Genomic DNA, 20998 nt, shown 5'->3' on the forward strand with positions numbered 1-20998 from the left:
ATAACGATGATTTCTGGAGTGCTCACAGCTAATTTACAGGCTTTCCATAAACATAGCATTATAGTGTTTGAAAGATTCCTAAACATAGAGGAGTTTATCCCAACACGTCTGTCTGTAATTATCCTGTTTAAGGAAAGCAAAGCAGACCAAGTAATCATATCTTAGAAAAGTGATTCCTGGGAAAATAGCGTTTGAACCTTTCCTATTTCTGCCCTCTCTTCAAAAGCCATTTCAAATTTTTGTTACTTAATACATTTTTAGAACCTCCACTTATTACAATAAATCCTTGCTTTAAGTTTAGAACTATTTGATTTTTTTTTTATGAGGAAGCTCATCGCACAGGGACAGGTCTAGCTAAGCACATCCACCTTAACCACCAACTGGAACCAGAACCCACAGCACACAGGAGCTTCCCCACAATCACTTTTGCTTGACCAAAAAAATGGCACATGCTAAGTTATCTGGGTTTTGTAGGCTAAGATAAAATGTCTGACTGGAATAGATGATTTTTAGCAAACAGGAAACCCTCATTTTCAGATTAGAAAAGCAGCACTGATTAGATGGCAGTGACCACAAAGCGGCTCAGCCAGGGACGCAGCATTTGCTGCAGATACGTGAAAAACTCTCATCTCAGAATTTGTTACACCGGCTGTCTGGACCAGCCTGCTCCCAGGCTTGCTGGCCTGTCTAATGGATCAAGAAAGAGACAAAGCAAGTTCTCAATTAAAGATGAGAGTCCTGTAACTCCCATCCTACTCCTCACTAACCATGTATTTAAATTCAGATTGCGTATCTCTCAGCTGGGCAAGGCAGCGCTTTCACTGAAAGGCAGGTACTAGAGGGAGCATGAAACATTATTTATTTTTTATTCTTTGTGAAAAAAATTCTAATGACAGACTATAGATTTTAAAAACAGGTAGTACGTGTCCTTTTATAACTCTAAAATTTTCAATGACAGTCCCAAAGAATAGTGCCCCGGCAAACATTTTTTTATGACTGCATAAATTAATTTGGCAAGGTCTGTAAAACAGTCTAAAAATCGATCTCTCAGAATTTCAGAAGATACCTACATATTTATCTGTGCTTTTGCAAAGTACTACATCAATGCTGAACAGTGCAAGAATTTAATATGTTATTAGTTTAACCTAGCATTGCTCTAATCAATAAATAAAATTAGAATAATTTACTCTCCCCTGACTAAATGCTGAATTTGGCAGTTTTTCCAGATACGCAGCCAGATGAGACCAGAGATTTAATTTCATTAGGAGTATTTTTGCTGTGCTCTTCTAAAACTAAATCTAACTTTTCTGTGAATAAATGCAGCCATTGAAACTGCTTTATAATTTTAGAGAGCAGGGCAAGAGCCAAACTGTCCATCAGAATCAGGTTAACAGTCAATAGATCCTATTCACTTTTTGTTTCACAAAATATAATTCAATGTAATAAACATTTACTTAAAGTGTTAAGGGAAATGTCACATTGTCCCTGCTTGGCTATGACGGCCCTTGAATGAATCCTTTTATCTTGGGATCCACAATACTTTAAATTGCCATCAGCGTGAAGCATCACCAGGATCAGCCATGGTTAGGATCAGGCCAAACGAAAGAATTTCTGTGCCACCATTTTCAGCATGGAAAGCTTTCCTCTAAAAATAAGATGTTGACTGTCACTTGGCACAGCAGGGAGACAAAGCTCTCAAAGAAACCATCTATCCTTATCTTTTTCCTTTGATACTTCTAACTCTGTGCTTTGCACTGCTAAAGGCTTTAAATTCTTTCTCCTTTAGGAAAAGAGTGTCTTACAAGAATAAGTCGTTATTCGGTTTAATTCACTCTACAGGAGTGAAGTTCCTCTGAAAGCTAAATGCTGTTCCCAAGGCTACATGCTCTGCAGGAGGAAAATGTCCTATGGGCTCAAGGCTCAGATTCTTGAAGATATCTAGCGAGGTGCCCAGTTCAGTTAAGTTCAAAGGGAGATCAGAGCCCAAATTCCTAACACATACGGTATTTTCAAAAAGTGCTCTCTGTTTAATTGTCAGTATTCCTCTGAGAGAAATATCACAGTTATCTACAATCATCTACATGTATCATTTCAATAGAGCAAACAAAATACACTGTGAATGTGGATTACACTGCAGCATCCAGGGAATTAAGCGTACAAAGGCTCCAGATCTTGGGTGAAGCCCACAGCTGGCTGCTTTTGTAGAGGAGACAGCTGGCAACTAAATGGCAACTGCAGAGCCTTGAGGTCCTTAGAAACTTCAGAAGAGGGACTGGTATAAGCAGAACCACTATCTGTAGACTTTACTTTAGACCCCCTTGCCCCATTCTTTACCCTCACCTCTGACAAGCGTAACTTCACAGACCATGACATCCCGAGTGCCAACTGATGCTGTCTCCTGCCATTTATCTGGTACTGGATGTATGCTAGACACTTGACAGGATTAATTATGGGCGGTTGTGTACCGCCCTGAGGAACTTTCAAACCAATTTTTAAGAGTGGGGCTACAAGATAAGGAAGCACAAGCTTCAAGAGTTACAGAAATCGTAAGCTGACACAATTAATCGGTGTGCATAGAGAGCAAACACCAACCAGCTGTGCAGGTACCTCCAAAGATTACCAAAAATCATCTTAGTTCATCATTGCCAATTTGGGTGAAAGTCAGAGCACTTGCAGAAAGGGGTGGATGTAAATAAGAACAGACAACTGATGTACCAAACCTCCTACCTCCACCAAGAAAACTGATAGCATGGTGCTTTGATGTTCAGGACTGAATTAATATTAAATCCTTCACTATTAAAACAAGTGGCAAATAGCATTTCTTGCTCTTATGGGAGCAGAATAAGCATAAGACCCATTCACAGGGAGAAATGCTTCAGCAGAAGGTTGGAATTAAGCCAGAGGCAGGCATCGTCTCTTCCCAGCAGTCAGCAAAGCTCCTACTGAATATGAGATTGAGTCATGGCTGTACTGGCCAAATCTCCATCATTTCCTTGTGCTCCTGGACTGAAGAGTGAGAGAGTAGAAATCCAGCATTCCCCATATTATGCAAGGAGTCTCGCCAACTCCTTCGATTTCATTGTAATCGTTGTTTTAAACACTGAAAATGTATAGTCATCTTTGCAAGAACACCAGCAGAGGTTGTCCTAAACTGAATCCTCACAGAAGAGCCTTTCTAACCGGTAGGTAAGCCTCCCGGGATGAAAGTCAGGATTCTTTCCTAGACACAACTCTCCTCTGAGATTGTTATAAACACCTTAAAGCCCAGGACTGCTGTATGGGAACTCCTCACAAATGATAGTTAGTAGTTGCCAGGCAACTTTCAAAAGACTACCATAAAAATTGTATAGAAAAATCATCACTAACGTGTACAAACAGCATAGAAGTTTGTGGAGGAGTAGAAGGAAAAAAGGAAGAGAGAGGAGGGACACCAGGAGCACTAAGGTTTCAAGCTTACCTTAAGTATCTGCTGCCACTAACTGCAGTTCAGTAAGCAAACCACAGCTCCATGCCCATCTAAACACTTGGAAATTTTGCCAACAAACAGGAATTGCAAGCTTCAGAACCTTAGTAGCAGTTATGCTTTGGAAAACAGTTGCTTAGTCTCCTCAACTACCCCTGTCACAGCTCTGTATCCTAAACTCATACTGAGATCTCTCTCTCACAGTCCGTACATCAGAGTCCTTAGCACCTGTATTTATAGCTGCCTCCTCCTCCTTCCCCCACCCTCCACGCTGACTAAACCCTAGGGAAGACCTGGAACAGACCTAAACAAAATTTCCCTAAGGAAGCTCAGAAATGGCTAACTCAGTAACCACAACACCTTCTTACAGAGGTTTCTACACTCTCCTTGGAGGTTATTCAAGTTTGAATTACACATGTGGGCATTTCTCATCCTCAGCCACATCCACCATTGTTGCTGCCCTACAGCCTCAGCACTACAGCCACTAAAGGGACAAATTTAAGTACCCTGTAAGGCAAAATATGGTCACTGGCATGCTAAAATGGCTTTACAGTGAAAGACACCATTTAGTAAGACAAGGCAAAGGGGCTTCAAAATGTTACAAACTGATTTCTCCCTAAGAATCTTACTAAAAATCATTCCCAATAAAAACCCAGTAATTTATTTTGAAAGAAAATTTAAAAAAATTTCTGTTCAAAGAAAGGAAATTCTTGAAATTCAATTAAAAGCTAAATGTTAAGATGGAAAGGTTACCTTTCAATTTAAAGGTGAATCAAGTCACTGGATACACACATTTCTGAGCATGTGCAAAACTCATTGGAAGATGGAGAAAATATCCATTACTGACTAAATAGTCAGGACCACAAAAGGAGACCTTTAAATTATACCCTTTCCAGTCAGGCAAAACAATTCCTCTGGAAGCAATATAAACAGCTTGAAGCTTTTATTATCTCATTCCAACTCTCTGGAGCGTTAAAGATGAAAGAGAGATCAAAAAGTGGATCATCCATGTGTCCTGTTTCCTGGAGTTTCTGATTCTTTTTGCTAAGCGCACTTCAGAACAAGAGCCCGTAACACACTGAACTAATGCATTTTCTAACACTGCAGCAGAGGCCTTTTTCCTCGCTCCCACTTGTCACCATTAAAGTAGGATATAGTTGAGGGGAAATCGACTTGGAATTTACCACTTAAGGACTTTTGTCCTAAACTGGAGATAATATATGTCTGAAAACAGCCAGATGCGAGAGTGCTTCAGCACGGCAGAAGAACATCACCTGAACAAACTTCGCTCTAAGCCACCTCACCTCTGCTTAATTCTCATTAGTGCTGAAATTTAACAGGTTCTGAGGTTATATGGTTACATTAATCTAGATAATTTCTATTTTCACAAGAAGGTACACAAGGAGGTTAATATTTCATGATACTTATGGGAGGACCAAGTTTAAAATGCCAAACTTCTGGGTCCTCGGGGCTGCAGCTGTTCCCAGACTGCAGCATGTACACCCCAGAGGAGATTCTGCTCCCTTAGCAGAAACTGGAGAACTTAAAGCAGCACAAAGCAAATGCAGCACCAAATCTTCTTTATTTTCCCTGGCAAGAACTGAAGAATCCAGGCACTACATTACCAGCTACCTAGGTCTAAAAGGCTATGCTGGCTGCCAACACTTCTTGACCTGTTTCTTCATAACTTGCCAGAAAAGGAGGAACAGTATGATGCATCTGATTTACTGCCATGCAGGGCACAAATGTTTGCTGACTGCACAAGTATAAATTCTCCCTCTGTTCTTCACACATATTTCAAGACATTAAATTGAATTACCCTCAGTAAGATAAACTGTGCACAAACAGACCATTCGTGATTAGAAATATTCTTAAAATAGACCATTTTGCAACGGAACAAAAGTTGATAATACAATTTTCACAAAATCAATCTCATTCGCCCAACATCTGTCTTTCTAACAGCTGGATGCTTAGAGCAGAACTGTTTATCTTGCTTTTTCCGGTAAACCTTCAGTGGAAAATTTAACCTCAAACTTTCTAGTTTATGCAAGAAAGGAAAATGTCAAAATACTGAGATCATTGCAGTCAGAGCTATGGACAGATTGCAGGGAATCAGATCTTTAAAGGGAAGTACAGCTTTGATAACTATCTAGACAGAGAAGATGGAAGAGAATCTGATAAAACAGTGAAGCCGTGTAAGGCTGCAAGCCACCTGATCTCCAAATCAGGGTTGCTTTGAGCAGGTGATTGGGCCAGATGACATCCAGAGGCCATTTTGAAGCTGAATTTTTATTTGATTATTCAATCTACATATTAACCTCCCCACTGACTAAGGAACCCTTTGTGATTAACAGAATTTAGTTAAACTTGGAGGCTTATATACAAATGTCTTGAGCCATCACAATATTCTGTTTCACAATATGGCAATACTACCCTGCTTTGACACCCGCCGCAGTTTTACATTTACGTCACTGAAGACAAGCAGCTAACTGCAGTGTGCTTACACAGAACCATTCAGAGGGTGGCACAAGAAAAATCAGTTCTCAATCAGCTTCAGAAATACTTCCTAAGTAGTTGTTGTGTTACATCAGAATGTCAAATTATTTTAACAGAGTGTATATCAACAAGTGGTGCAGCATCCATAACTCCTATGAGCTGAGCTAGTTTGTCAAATTTGTGGAAGGCTTTTCAGGGCATGAAAATTTAAATTCAAATTATAGCAGCATGTGAGCTCTCTGCAGAAAGTTCCTGTCACTGAGGTGTCACAAGAGTCTCCACAGCTCCGAGAGGTCTGGTGCTCCTGTCTCATTTCACAGTGATACAGAGATCATCTGCAATGCCAACATACAACAAAGCCCTGAAGATCATTAGTCCCTACAGTCTAAAGTTATTATACTTGGCTAAAAAATAGCGGATTTCCTCATGCAGTTTCTACAGCTATGTGCCTCCATGGCTTCCAAAGCTGTTCACTCTTCCAGTCTCGTCCCAGTTAGTTTGGAGGCATGATCAGGAGAATTACTTTAAAAGTCTAGCAATTATAATGAAAATGAACGGACCTCCCCAGGACAGCAATGAAATGCATAGATGCTTCCTAATTATTCAGTGGTGGTGAGCCCACAGTATTGCACCCGTCAGCAGATGACATAAGTGGCTTAACACTCGTCCAAAAATCACTGAAAGCAAAAACACAACAGTACCCGAGATGGGTGTCATAAACCAAACAGAAAAAAAACCCCAAAACCTTAGCTGAGAATGCAAAACTGATCAAAATATGGGTCTTAGATCATGGAATCACAGAATGGTTTGGGTTGGACAGGACCTTAGAGATCATCTAGTTCCAACCCACTGCCATGGGGGGTTCTGCAAAGACAGCCCATAGCTGTTGAATATATTGTATCAATATCAATCATCTTAAAAAAAAATAATTGCTTTTTCTTAAAATATCCATACAGACAAAGAAACACAGTCATAGATCAAAGCAGCAAACAACCTGATGCAGTTGAGTTCCTGTCTCACAGGATTTTACCCCATGAGCTGCACGAGTGAACAGTGACAGGTCCTTAAACTCAGCCTAACCTCTTCCAGCTCAGCAGATTAAACCGTTCTAGCCCAGCGAGCCTGAGCAGCAGAGGGGCTGGCCACAGGCTGCTCCTTGGATTGATGTCAACTGAAAATCAGCATTTGAGAACAGAAATCTGCAACTGCTGCTTTTACACTCTTTACAGTGAGGAGCAGAGCGGTTGTGGACACCAAGAAGCAAGGACTGCCTGGCTGATTTTAAAAGGCTAAGCAGGTATTTTTAGAGTACAGAAGGAGACTTGTCTAGTGAAGAGCTGCAAGGGAGCAATGCTTTAACAGCAGTGAGGAGAGTCCTCAGTAGAGAAAGAAGTGGCAGGAAAACAGTATTTTTAAACCAAGAAAGACATGGACTGGATCAAACACACAGTTAATGTGATGGTAGCTATCAATCCACTATGAAAAAACAAACGTAGCATTTAGACATCAGCTTCCTCAGGATTGCTTGATCTTACGAGGCATGGTAAAGAGAAAATTACCATTACCAGTGTAGCATTATTTTTAATTGACCCAAAAAGCCAACTGTCAAAGCGTTTTGCATCTGCCAAATGAGCTTTTAGGTGTGTGGGAGGACACCTAAGGACTTTAATATGTTTCTTACAAAGGAAACATCCATTATAGGGGAAAATGGAGTGAAAACTTAATCAAATAGATGAGAAAGTGAGGGAAAGCCTCCAGCATACTCTGATAAATTAAGGGCTATATTCACAAGAGTATTACACAGTGTCTATGATCAATTCCCATATCAGCTACACATTTAAAAAAAAAAAAAAAAAACACAACCAAATTCCTCCATGCCTGTGCCATACCCCATACAAAGTTACTCAAACCAAGAACCTCCACCAATTATTCTGTCTCTAATATCTTCATCTGTCAAACTTAAATTGGTTGAGGGCTTGAGGGGGAGGCTCAAAATCCACAGATATACTCAAAGATCTAAAATTAAACAATTTCCTGCACAGACAATTTAGGAACTGACACTACCCTGGGATATCAGTGGGTTTTGACATTGCAGGGTTTTGTGAACATCTATTTCAGTGAGCATAAAATATTCCAAGACATTTTCGCAAAATGATGGGGTCATCCTCACTGTTCTCATCTCAGAATCATCTAGCCTCTTCTTGTAAAAGAAGTGAATGAATTCATTGACAGTTGCATCCTCATCCAACATGAGCCAATTTTCCCAGCAAGTTAAGGCAGAGGTCTGAAATCCTTCTGGAGGAGAAGAACTTGTGGTTTCATTGTGATCCTGAAAGAAATTCATGTCATACACAGGAAATACTTATACGGGCACATCTTTCCCCAGTCACTGCCTTTTGAAATTCATTCACAGTTTGGAAAGAAGCCAAATATCATATAGCCTTTACAAGGTTGTTTTAAAAGCTAGATCAGCTCCTCGATCTGGTTCACGGCACAGCCGTACAGACATTGTGCTGGCACAACAGATGTCTGGGGGAAGGTGAGGAAACAAGCATGCTTCATGTTGTATTGCTATCAGAAACAACTTACCATGAAGCCATAGCCTCCATACACAGACAATATACAAATGAATCCAAGATGAAGTCATTTGACAAATTTACAGCACCCTACAGACACACTTTTGCAAAACAAAAGTTCTCTAATATCTGCTATTTCCTGTAATGTCTGTCAGATAAAGTTGCTAAGCCACTCTCCATCACATTTGAGAAGTCGTGGCAGTCTGGGGAAGTTCCCACTAACTGGAAAAGGGGAAACATAACCCCCATTTTTAAAAAGGGGATCCAAATGCTATGCTATCATTATAGTCAAGAGGAAAAGCACTACCCCCGCATGATACCAAAAAAAATGACAACGCTGCACAGAAGTAGTGATTTGACTACAAATCGATTATATAACACTGATATTAAGCAGGGTTCCTTCTTCTTCCTTGGACCAAATAATGTGCTATATTTGTTTTGTAAAAGACACGTTTATCTGAAGCCCAGAAAAGGCCTCTGGTACCTAGCAGACTTTCTCTGGCAGACACATTCCCTCCTTCAATTTTTTCCTCCTAGGACTACATGAGATATTTTGTCAGGAGACAAACCTAGATTCTCACATTTTCAGTGAAAGAGTATCCATCCTACTCCACCCATCACATTAGTAAAATCTTCCAATAATTAATCACTTTGAGTTAAAAACTTGCCTGTCTTCTGTAAATTTAAGCTCAAATACCTTTCATCCCAAATTTTTGATACTCAACTGAAGAGAAGGCTCTGTTGTCCATTTAATTACACACTGTGGTCAAGACAGCAGCTCAATTTATCTCGGCAAATAAAATAATATATTTACATTTCTTGCTGAAGCAAAGTTTCCAGTTTTGTAAGCCTCCTCATGGATCCTGTGTGAGAGAAAGTTGTTGGCTGGTTTCTTTGTTCCCCCCGATAGATTTCCTGGTTACTATCACCAGAACTGGTCAGTTGTTATAGCAGTTACCCTTGGCCATGAACAGCTTCACTATCCCTACTCAGAACTCCCCCACCAGTCAAAAGATTGTATTTGCTCTTTCACCCATAACATTGGGGTTTCTCGTGGATAATCAGCAAATGTAAGCTGTCTTAAGAGTCACCGTTCTGAGCATGTGCCCATAATTTTGTTCTAGATGTCCTGCTTAACATTTAGTCCCAGGCCTGACAGAAGCACATCTACTGCTCATGGATTTCCATTTGGAATTGTATTTAGTCGTGGACATCTGTGGGGTATCAACGTTGCTAGTCAACTGAACACATAACTGCTGGATGCTGTGTAACTTTTCTGAAAAACTCATCAAGCATAACCAAATTAAAGGCCTTGCAGAAATATATTTAATCAATACTATTAGTTTTAATCTCATTACAGATTTAAAGTAGCTTATTTTTCACTTCAGGTGACACTAATTACGTTACTCTCCTAATTTTCTATCAAGTCACATATCAGCTATTCTCCTATTTTACCTGGAACTGATGTAAGGCTGAGGCAAGAAATCCCAGGTCATTCTCTTTGCCCTCTCTGGTACATATTTAGTGCTCCACCATTCATTTAAAAGAAATAAACCCAAACAAAAAAATCCCTCAGCTTTAACACTACAGAGAACTCATTGCACACTTCTCAGACTTCAGACGTGGAGCTACCAAATTTTAAGTATATTTTCGGTAACTGCTATGTAGCTTGTGAATAGCTGTTGGTAAGTATTTCACTATCATTATATGAATAAATTAATATGATTATTTTTCAAAATCAGAGTAAAAATTTCTGAATACTTCTGCCATTTCTCATTAAGTCTGCATGTCCCAAGTTTCATGTAAAGGAGTGCTGCTAAAATACTACAATTGTACTCATAACCTTTTGATTATACTGAGACAGATTTATACAGAAGATGCATTTTTTATCAGTCTTCTGTGCAACTACTGAAAATGTTGGGCTAACCACAACATATAATCATCTCAAATACAAGTTTCTTTGGATAAATCTATAGAAAGGCATCCACCTTCTTGCTGTCAGCACGCCACAGTGCACAGGGTGCAGGAGCACCTCAAGGAATGGTTTAGCTGCTGTGAATTTTTCCAGCATCAGAACACATCGCTGAGATAGTCCATTCCCTCAAAAGTAAATACATCTAATGGTAGATACACTGCTAATCAGCTATGGCTTAAAACTGCTTATTACTGGTGCAGACTGCTGACTAGAAGAGAGAAGAAAATATTCTGGAAGAGAACAAAGAATCACAGCCCACTTAGCCTGCCCACGATGACAAGCTAAGTTAAAAAAAAAGAAAAATCTACAGAAGCATCAGCTCAAGCAGAAGGTGTGATAAAAATTACTTGCTCCTTAACCTAAAGCATTGTAGTTTTATTTTCATTTCTGGAATGCTTAAATGCCCAAACTTGAAACATAGAAATGAAACACACATGAGTCTCTTGGAAGCAAAGTCCGCCGAGTGATCTCCTCTATGTACCCAGTACATGCACTGGTCATAAGAAAAACTAAGAAGGGTTTTCACTTATAAAACTTTGACGTACTTTATATATACTAACAACATCCTTATGACTAGGATCCTAACTCCTATGTAAACTATTTCACTACATAACAATAATCCTGTATATCTAGGTGAATATGGCACAGGATTTCTGGACTGTCAAATGCCAGGAAACTTTCATTGCTTTGCTTTACCTCAGGTGCTAGTTACATATAATTGGACCTTTGATAGATTCAGACAGTGAAAATATTTTTCAGTTATCAAACTTCATGCTCTTATTTAATTATTCTGCACCCTCAAGCATAAAAAGCATTATTTACACAAAGTGCTTTTCATTCTCTCGTGATAATTTCCTGATTGTACTGACTGACTGCAGCTTTACACCATGAAAGCTTCTGTTTTTATCTATTTTCTGCAAAACAGATGTAAATTGTACATAGCCACTAAGAGAATAAATATCTCTTGAAAACCGTGTGTTTGCTTCCCAATAATAGAAGACTAAAAATATTCTGTACCTTCTTAACTGTAATTACCACAGCAACTGTAAGGGTAAATCAAAATCAGCTACCACAGGCAGGAGGAATAAACATAGCAGAGTCCTTGCCTGGAAGACCTTATCAAGGAGGGGCAGGAAAGTTTTTGGAGCAGTTTTACTCACCTGACACTCACACTTGTTAGGGTCTGCCTTCACAGTATGATACTGCACTATGCAGACTTGCCCAGAAAATAGCTGGTCCTAGACTAATAAAATAGATGCTGAAAACATACAGATGAGTGGGAAACCCTTTTCCCATCCCACCAAAAACTTGAGAGGAAGAAAAATCCCACTTTAAAATTGGGATGAAAAACTAATCTCAAGATTCTAGAGCATGCTAACTGAAAAATCAGTGCATTTAAACACAAGTGCTCTGCTTTCATTATTGTCACACATTCCATTTATACATTTTCATATAATTAATACTCATAAAAGTTATTTAAACTGAAAAATCTTTGTTGAAAGTGCATAAATGGTCTGTCTGAGTATTTCTGAAACTTCCACAACTGCCTCAGGGAATCTGCTGAATCAAAGCACTGTCCGCTACCCCGGCTTACAGCCTTTCCACACCATCGGCACAGAGACCGGCTTTGCCATTTTCCGTGCAATTCTTGGAGGATGGAAGGTGGGGAGAAACATGGTTTTGGTACTCTCTACCTACACCTGCCATACTTGTCTTACTACTGCTTTATCATCTTTAAGACAAAGTTTCTCTGAAGCCCAGATAACTTCTTCATTTTGCCCAGACATTCACTTTTGAGCCAGTACCTACCTAGGAGCAGAAGTCCCCCACTTCTTCAGAAAATGTCTTGAATTTCCATCCTGTGTTTCTCTTCCCCCTATTCTTTCAGCACCCTGTCCATTAACAAAGCCTTTAGACAGTACATGAAGTGGTTAATCTTTCATGATTTCAGGAGCTGCAAGTGATTCATTCAGACCTGACCTGAGGATTCTCACTTGTACTGTGCAGCGCACCAAGAACATGAATCCATTATTGTGCTGTTCAGATTTTACATCCTCAGCTACTGTCACTCACTTACAGCTGAAATTCCCCTAAAGAAAACAGCACTTTTTTTTTTTTCTAATAAAGAAAATACGCCAAAATCACTAACCTTAACAAGTCATTTTGGTGCAGAGTACCGCACAGTTCTTGTGCAGTTCTTGGCCTGTACACCAAGTTCTGCTAATTGCACATTTAACTGTCTCCAGAATGACTGATAGGAATTTCTTCACAAAAAAAAAAAGTTGGCTGCATACTGTAATAAAAGATATCTGAAAGTGTTACTGTAATTAAAAAGTCTTGGGGACACTGAAAACATCATGTTGTGGCAAGCATCCAGCAGACAACAACCAGACACTGACTTTGAAACTCGTTAATATATAAAAGAAGAATAATGGGACTGAAGAGAAATTCCATCCAAACTCTTTCAAGCCCAAAACAAAAAACAAAGCTGAAAACTAATCAAAAAAACACCCCACCTTTTACTCAACTTATGAACTATTAACAAGTTCTCACAAAAGAATCCCCAACTCCCCAGTGCTCCGAGAAGACAGCTGCTCTGGCTACCGACACCGATGAAGCCCAGACGTTGTTTCTTGGGCAAATTATCAGAACAGGCCTTTGATGTCCATCTCGCACTTTTTTCTGCTGTGCGCTTTTTGCACTAAGACATGCCCTGCTCTCAGCCGCCAATCTTCTCACAATTTGAGCCGATGGAGAGGCGAGAGCTTTCCCAGCACCGCGTGAGCGAGGTCTAGACAGGACACGGCGGCTGAGGGGCTGCAGGCTCCACGGGGATGTTTGATAACAGCAGGAAGGGCACAGAGCCGTGCCTGGGTGAAAACAGGTGATTCAAACAGATTTCCTCCCTTGCCACTCAGCATCTTCGGTTAGCAAATACTGTTCATTTAATTTGATAAGAATATTTCTGGGCATTCACTATCCTTACTTATTGCTTGTCTCCCCTACCAGCAAATGCCGGCTTATTTAGACTGAGACCCTGATAAAATCCGTGCAACACCTGTCATCTTGGAGTCTTCCCCAACTTCATCTGAGCAGAAAAGTCTGATGGGACTTGATACTATACAAATCTCACTTTCTACTCTGCTACGAAAACCTGCCATGCTGGTTAGAGAATTGCCCAGCCAACAGCAAAGAGTGCTTGAAAATGGAAGCTCCCCAAAGAGCCACATTTTTTAACCATCTGTGCTCCATGCTGGATGCCTCTTTACGGCAGCCGCCCACAAAACTTTCAGCACAGTCAGCATCCCCCGATACACAGAGTACTCTTTTGATAAAGCTGAGTCTGAGAGCCCATCCTTAACGCAGGTATACCAGGCCTGCAGCACCTTTACCTGCTGCCACACCTGGTATCTATACTTTATCTGCAGACTCCTAAATATTCAAGACTTTTACAGAAGCAAGAGTAACGCCCCTTAGACTATTTTAATAAAATGACTATTGCATTTTTCAGCAAAGAATTAAATACAGGAAGCGAAAAAGTGGACTAAAGAGAATTCCTTTCAGCATTGCACATAAAAGCACAAAAGAAATAGACAACTCGTAGGAGTCAGGAAGGGAAAATCAACATTAATCTGAGGCACAGAGGGTTTAACTAAGTGACTAACACAACCTTATAAAACTTCATACTCACAACAGCACCAGGAGCCCAGCACTGCTCTTCCACATACTGGTCTGACGCCTTGAGAAAGCACCCACTTTGCAATATTGAGATTGAAACAGCTCTGGGTTTCTTTTTCCTAAGGTCATGAGTTTTCTGCTTATATCCCTGCTCCCCAGGAGAAATACAATTTAGAGGTAGGATTTCAAACAAATGGAGCAATATACTAAGAAAATAACTGAAAAAAAAAGAGTTATGACTAAAAGTAAACCACTTTAATGATTGCTGCATGGGCCTGGGACCCAACAGATCTGTTTCTTCTCCCAGTTTCCCACCCCATCACATCACTAAGTACAAATTAACAGCTTCTACATAATTTATAGCTAAGAGGCAGATGACCCAATTCTCTCCTGCTGAGACCTCCACCTAGAAATGCATGGGATGCAGGTGGTTGCTTATTGCCCAGCACAAGAAGGGATCAGGGCAGCCACCAGGCCAGCAGGGACCAGGACCTGAGCCTGGGGGGAAAGTTTTGACCGTCCCATCATCAGCTGGAGCATGCCGTTTTCTCAAAACCAAAGAGACTTCATGAAATTTTGTACTCTTGCAAAACAGAAATGGACATCCTATTCAGGTATTATCAGAAGCACAGAATAAAAGGTTCAGAATGAATAATGGCATCCCAACAGGCAACGCCGACAGCTGCTGCTTCTCCAGGATTCCTGCAATTTAGGGGTTTTGATCCCCAGCATCAATGTTTGTGAAAATTACAGTCTTAGACTGCTGAATAGTAGGGCACACTCCTCTAAGACTTTTAGAGTGAGTTTTTAAATTATTATTATTATTTATTTTCTCAAAAGAAGCCAACGCCAAGATCTGTGTGTCGTTATAGTCAGTTACCAGCATGGTCACGTGAAATACCAGTTCTCATTTTCACCTGGTGACTCTGTCACAGGTCTAAACTAAGTCACACACCACTTTAAAGAAAAAAACCTACTAAGGATAAATGGACCAAACTACTTTGTCAGCGCTAAAAATCATTTCTGGGTATTTAATAAAGCTTTTTAAGAAAAAAGGCACCCTAGGACCAATGTCTTTCATTCAGAATTCATGAGCTCTATTAATCTATCAAGTACATGTTTTTATTTGATCTTGCATAGCTCCCTCAAGGCAAGGGCATTTTAAAGCTAATTAACAGAAACCACCACGTTCACTGTACTCCATGCTCAGCTGAGGATATTGCTTCCATGCTTAGTTAATGAGCCTTTGCCATAACATGCTATCACACTTTTTCAAATTACGTGTAGATATACAAACTGATACAAATTAACAAATCAACAGGTACTCCTTGATTTTTATACATCTACTTATTAAAAATACAATAGTACTGATTTAGCTGATGACCAGAAAAACCTTCCCAATGTTTAAACCACATTTCCTCAGACATACACAGCTTTCTAAAAATACATGTAAAGATGCCATTCGAAGGCTGATATGTCATATGAGGCATCTGCTCTATATGCAAGCTTATCTCAACTTCTGAGCAAAACCCCAGCATCATTTCAGAAGGTTGAGAAGACAGTACTGTCACTTTTCCAGGAAGATGAATCAAACAGGTGAACTACTGAAGCTGCCTTGCTAATAATACCTGTATAGGAACCTAAAAAACACATCTTGCACACTAAGGATATGCAACAGTGACTGGCCATTATGCACAGAGAATATAAAAATAGATACTTACTATTTTATAGATGAGGATAGGGGAACTTTAATTTTTTTAATAGCTGGGATTCAGTTTAGTTTCTTTTCTTCAGTTAGGGAACGTGTGTCAATGTGCCAGTCTAGTTTCAGACAGCAGGCATGATATGATACATACATTACTTTCTGAGCTTCATTCTAGGTGACCACATGAGAACGAGCAGGTTCTCTCTGTTTGGAGTAATGTTATGATTGTGCTCAGGCCAAACAATAGCCATTTAAAGTTGACAGAACAGCCATCCAAGCACTTAGTAATTTATTTGCCTTAAAAACCTAGACCATGTAAAAATTGCAGCCAGTTTAAGTGTTTAAGGTTAGCTCATGCTATTAAATATTTAAGGAACTTCACATCTTTTTGTCAGGTAGCAACATCTTAAGTGCTAGTGCCAACTCCAAGATATCCACCACCTCTATAAAAGAATGAATATATGCAAAAAAATGCATATATAGCAATTAAAGCTATAATGAACTCGCAGAGCTAAAAGCACAGGGAATGTGAAATGAAAACAACATTAACTCAACTGCTTTGCACACACAGCTCCATATTCATTTTTTCTAGATTGAACATATAGGTAAACACATTAGTGTTTTGTGACAATTTCAGGGTGAATTTGCACTTAGACCATAAACAACAGACCATTTTGCAATGGATCACAGGGCTTCACAAGCAAAATACCCAACAAGGAGAAATTTTGCCTGTCTGAAATCAGTCCTTGTGTACTCAGACTAAATCTCCAGGCAGTTTTACTGTTTCCAGAAACTCACTGGCTCACTCAGAGGAAGAAGTCACAGCTCTCTAGCACATATTTTAGGTGAGACAAAAGTGTGAAACAGCTTACCAAGCAGCATCAGGCTAATTAACATCATACCAGCTCTAATTGGAAGCAATTCAGCAGTCTCAGCTTTGTAGCAAAAGTCTTTTCAGGACTCACTGATGTGAAAGGCTAATACTGACATCAAGAAGCGTGTAGTTATCTAACTCTCAAACCCCAGAAGAAATCTGTACAGTAATTGTTCACTGGAGAGTGGTCTGGAGTTACCAGCAAGAAATAATCCAGCCACTGTGCTGCTATTTCCTTCCTGCTACTACATTCAAACATCTAGTTGTGTGTGCTTGCAACAGCATGGGCTGCCTAAATCCTCTCTGCTACTCGGGCAGCCCAGAACAGGAACGAGATCAGAACCCCATCTCCCTCACTGCTCAGAAGTCTTCTGTTCTTTCCAAGTTACTTCATGCCATCTGCAATCTAAGATATATATCAACTCAAGTGTCCATTTCTTACAGAGTAATACCCATCCAAATTTTAACTCTTTTAATAAAGACATAATTAATGTTTGCATAGATCAGGTTGTGCAAACCCCGACCTACTTCTCTGTTCTGCTAGGAGCAGTGAGAACCTGATCAATTTGACCAACTGATTAAACAGAAATGCTGATGAGAGAATCTTTGTCTTGAGTGTGGGCATCAAGGACGTAGCCAAAATAAACAAAGAAAAAAATGAACTTCAGCAGCCTCTTGTTGCATATATTCTACTCATTACTGCTGTCCAGCTAAATAGAAAACTAACAAATTAAAATGCTCACCATGGTCAACTAATTAAATCATATTCAATTATCCCTTCCTTGCTATCAGATACAATCTTTAGAGGATTTGTTCTAAAGGATGCATGAAAGACAGACCTTCTCATAAGACCATACAGAATTTTTCAGCTTACTGTGCTATGATATGAACATGGCTATGCCTACCTCCCTAAATGAGCTGTTCAGACAGAAGAGTGAGTATTCCAGGTTTCTTCCCCACAGTTGCCAACAGGTAGTGCTCAGGAAAACTATTAAGCAGGATGTAAAACAACAACTTAAACCCAAACCAGCTTCCAAACTCAAGAGTCAGTGTGTTAGGCATGTACTTAAAAGTGAAGGCACCCCACACCCAAAGGGAAGTGTGCTTAATAGACAAGAAGCGGTGCCAGAAGCTCTAATGGAAGCCTGAGCTATTTTATAAAACGATTTCTTGCACAGAAAGAGCACAGCACTATATATATATATATGAGCTCTAAGGACACATTTCACATTTAAATAGGGTCTATTATCAAGATATAACATTTTGACGCATCATTTTCTACTGAGAGAAGCCGTGCAGTCTGAGAAACGGCAGTGTATGGCTCTTTCTGGCACAGAAGTCCTCCACTGTGCTGTGACAGAAGAGCAATATGACTCACAGATGGACAAAAATTTGGCTTTTCTCTTTTACCTATTTCCCTACCAAATGTAAAATTCCATATTTTTTTCCAACTTATTTCAGAGACAGCAACAAACAGATGGACAAGACCTTTTCCTCTGTCATGGTATCCACATGCCCCGCGACAGCCCAGTCTTCGACTGAGGCGCCAGCAGCCCTTGGCTGTAGGACAAGACCTTTTCCTCTGTCATGGTAACCACATGCCCCGCGACAGCCCAGTCCTCGACTGAGGCGCCAGCAGCCCTTGGCTGTCACGCTGACCCGTGGGAAATGTGTCACACTGAGTGACACATCATCAGAGCCCCAATTTCCTTTTTCCTCCATCTCCATCATTCCATAGGGACCTTAAATATCCACATTAACTGTCTTGTTCCCTATTTGGTAGCTATTTTAAGCTGTATTTCAAGATGAAGCAGTGACTTAAAAGACTGACTATTGAGCTAAAAATCCAGATCTACATTCTAATGCTCTGTCACTGAGAGTAATGCCTCTTCATCCTGGTCTCCGCTGCAGTCCATTAAATCACTGTGATGGTAAAATATCTACAGTAACAAGGAAGCATATGATGTAAAACATGGGCAGAGTAGAAAGATTAGAAAGGAAATATGAAAAAAGAAATAATGCCAGTCCATCCCAGGAGAGGCAAACGGTGAAGCTGTGAAAGCCAGGCTGCCCCGCAGAACAGGGGTGATTCACAGCCACTGCACCTTAGAGGGCAAACATGACCGCAGTGAAAAGCTTTTGGGTTTTGTGCATAATACCGATACAGTGCTGAGGAAACAACGGCAGAAAGCCATTAGCGCCTAAATAACTTAGTACTAATCATGCTGAAATCATTTGCCATTTTAGGAACTTCCATCCTAATTGATTGAAGTAATTAGCTCTGCTAATATTAGAGGGTTCTTCTTTTGCCTAAAAGTCATGCAAGGTAAGAAGAATCATAGATTCATACAATCATTAAGGTTGGAAAAGACCTCAAGGATCATCAAGTCCAACCCAAAAAAAGAAGGAGCACCACGTACTTTAACAGGGCCAGTGCTCTCTCTACAACTGTTCTGACATCCTTTTCCCTGTTGTTTCTCTTCTATGACCTTACTTAAAATATTTCAGCCACACTACAAAAACTGTCTTAGAGAAAGACAATCACTAGCTCATTGGATAGAAAAAATAATACATTTTTTGTGACAACCAGAACCTTCCCTAGGAAAAAACTGAAGGTCTCAATGCACTTGCAAGTGCCTAACCCCTTGGGCTGAACAGCTCTTGCTAGGAGATACAAGCTCCAAAACTGAATGACCCCAGAGATACTACTTCAGAAATTTTAGAAGAGGGCTCTGTAGGTCAGACTTCAAGAGAACACACAGGGTTGGATGAGAAAATATGGCCTGTCCATGCTTCTGTTGTACCTGTACTGCATACCAAGAGGACTTCAGGATGCAGAGCGCATGATGCTAGCACATTTTTAAGCAAGAAATCCAGCTCCCAACATACACTCCAAAACTTACTTGGGGTAACATGCAGTCTCAGAGGAACAGACCAGGAGTGCAAACGTTCTGCTCCAATGGACATGCAATTACCTAACGAACCCTTGCTCTCCAAGCCAGGAAGGCTTATGCAAACTAAAATGAACCCAACAGACTAACAAAACCTGGAGTGTATTAATAAAACATTTTAGATTTTATCATGTAAAAATTAAAAAGTGAACATGACAATAGACAACTGAAGTTCATTTATTTTTGGATTGTGCCTTTGTATCACTTCAACTGTACATAAAAGGTTCTTCCCTAATTCAGATGGCTTTTTTAGTAGTTTGCATAATGCAGAAACTAACAGCAGAAACAAAGCAGAATCCATAATATGACTTCATTGCAGTTGATAGAAATGGATCACTGAATAAAGTATCCATCCAGTATCTGCTCTGAACTGGAAGATATGACTTACCAAATTATGTTAGATCTAATTTGGCAAAAAAAAAAAAAAAAAAAAAAAAAAAAGTCACTATAAATTAAATCTTTCCTCAAAATTATTGTCAGAAAGTCCATGTAGGCAGCAAAGCAGTAGTAGGATGAAATCCTAAATCCTGTTTTATTATTAATACAATTTCATTAACACCTTTTGCAGTGGTGATTTCTACATATCTGAAGAGGCTTTTCATTTTTAATCCGTGTACATCACTGCTACTCAGTCCGTTCTGTGGTGCTGTGGCAGAGCAGCTGCCACTGTATTGATTTCACCTTCATATCTATATTTTGTCTCATTGATTGAAAAATCATCATAACAAGTTTATGCTTGTTTGAAGCTAATATCTAGGCTGCCTCACTTGTAAATGAGGGCATAAGCAGCCTGTTTAGCATGCCAATATGCTAGCAAGCCAAGAACATTCCTACTTCATTCTCAGGGAGCTTCACGCTCTAAGCATTTTCATCAGTGATTAAAGTATTAAAGCTCACATTGCAACAACAATTAACACTTTTCAGTGTTCTGACAGTCTTCTGACCCTTCAAAAAGGGTTTCAAAGCAATTTAAGAATATGAATAAATGAATTCTCCATACGCCACAAGGTAAGGAGTATCTTTGTTTTTCCAGGGGCAAAAGCAACATGCTGAGAAACATGCAGCCGTGCTCGAAACTGGCCTGACGTCCAGCCTGCAGACCTGGAGAACTGACATAAAACTTAAATTCCAGCTATGGTTTAGGCTTTGCATACAGTCCACACTTCTGAGTGTTAAGACCCCTAATTCTCAATTCACGTACTGAAAACTAGAAATTACTGAAGAAAACTAATTAATTACAAATGCACATAAGATTTTACAGCCAAGTAACAATTTTTTAA

Source organism: Pterocles gutturalis, unplaced genomic scaffold, assembly GCF_000699245.1.
Source record: "Pterocles gutturalis isolate BGI_N339 unplaced genomic scaffold, ASM69924v1 scaffold18161, whole genome shotgun sequence".
In the NCBI taxonomy this organism is placed as follows: domain Eukaryota; kingdom Metazoa; phylum Chordata; class Aves; order Pterocliformes; family Pteroclidae; genus Pterocles; species Pterocles gutturalis.